Raw genomic sequence first — 1,778 nt, forward strand, 5'->3', positions numbered from 1 at the left:
ACCAGAGTAATGCAGCCACGAGCCAAGAATCGCCTGTCACCACCAGGTGAGGCAAGGAATCTCCACAAAGTCTCGGTAGGAAGTACAACCCTGATAACACCTTGATTTCAGCCTCTAGAACTGTGAGAGAATACATTTCTGTTGTTTTAAGACACTAAGTTTGTGGCAATTTGTTACAGAAGCCATAGAAAACTAGCACAGTGGGTAACGGGTGGAGGAGGGAGAAGGAAAGGGATTTTTTTCTTTGAAGGAGAACTTTTTATTACTTTTTAAAAAAGATGTATTTATTTGAGAGAGAGAGAGAGAGAGAGAGAGAGCAGGGGAAGGGCAGAGGGAGAGGGAGAGAATCTCAAGCAGACTCCCCAGTGAACTCCAAGCCCGACACAGGGCTCGATACCAGGACTCTGAGATCAAGACCTGAGTCGAGATCAAGAGTTGGACCTTTTTTTTTTTTAAAGATTTTATTTCATTTATTTGAGAGTGAGCGAGAGAGAAGGTGTGCACAAAGAGCTGGACGTTTAACCAACTGAGCCAGCCAGGCACCCTTATGACTTCCATGCACAGAAAATTCAACAGTGTACCCTTAGCCCAGTTTAGCGACCCGTTCTTTAGCCTTTGCCTTTTCCAGCTTGGCAATGAGAGCCACCGACTTTGGACCCAGTTGTCGCCTCCCCATTGACGGATCTCATCGTCTCTGTCATTGGTATGGTCCTGATTAGCTTCCACCTGCTTAGCCAGAGTTCCTCTGTCTTCCGAGTTAACCTGTGTGATGGCGACCGTGGTGCAGGTCTTCCTGGGGACAGATGCCCCAGCCTGGCCTTCCCCCTGCTAATGAGGTAGGGACCCCCCATCTTACGACCCAGGACAGTCAGGACGACAACCAGCTCAGTGGGATCCATGTCATGTGCAGTCACCACCAGCGGAGCCTTCTTGTTTCCCACCAAGGCGGTGACAGTATTAACCCCAGCTCGAAGGACAGGTGGCCTCTTAGTGTGCACATCCCCTTTGCCGACAGCTTTCTTCTCAGCCCGGAACAATAATCTCTGCTTCTTCTCTTGCTTTGTCTCTGGTCTGTGTTTGTGGGCCAGCTCGAGCAGCTGAGGAGTTGTTTGGCGGCCCAAGGCCTGTGTGAACTGGTTCATCGCGGGAGGCACTTGAAGATTTTACAGAGAATAGCCCTTTGCCGCTGCAGCCGGATGTAGTGGGGCCATTTGACAAAGCAGGTGAGGTCCCTTTGGGACTGGATGTCCTGTCCGATGCCAAAATTCTTGGCCTTTTCTCAAACAGGGGATTGATACTTTTGGCATCGTGGACGGCTGGAGGAGAGATCAGGAAGTTATTTTTTAGCTGCATACTTAAGGAGGCTAGAACCTTCTGTTAAGTCACCGTGCAAGGAGTCTGGGGGCTGGCAAACAGCAACAACACCCCATGGCAGGCAGCATTCTCAGATGGCCACGATCTCCACTCGCTGGTGTTTCTCCCGTGGCTGTTCCTGCACATGGCATAGAGATTTTGCAGCTGTAGTTAAGATTCCTGACCAGTTGGTTTTAGAGCAGATTATCCCTCTGGCTCCAACCTAGTCACATAAGCCCTGTGAATGGAGAGAATCTTCTCCAACTGGTAACAGAAAAGAACATCAAGAAGAGAAGAAAAGAACAGAACAGAACATCGTTGAGATGCACTCCAGCTGGCCTGGAAGAAAGCAAACATCCGCGATGGGAACCCTTGACAGAGAAGGCTCTCACAGCTGAGAGTGATGCCCATGTGACAGCAGTGGA

At 49.7% G+C, this 1,778-nt stretch overlaps 1 pseudogene; it reads right to left on the minus strand.

Moving 5' to 3' along the window:
• Nucleotides 1–583: 583 nt before the first annotated feature.
• LOC123788451 (large ribosomal subunit protein eL8 pseudogene) lies at nt 584–1,484 on the minus strand (annotated as a pseudogene).
• Nucleotides 1,485–1,778: the final 294 nt, after the last annotated feature.

Source organism: Ursus americanus, chromosome 20 (assembly GCF_024610735.1).
Source record: "Ursus americanus isolate L20-20 chromosome 20, mUrsAme1.1.p, whole genome shotgun sequence".
Lineage (NCBI taxonomy): Eukaryota > Metazoa > Chordata > Mammalia > Carnivora > Ursidae > Ursus > Ursus americanus.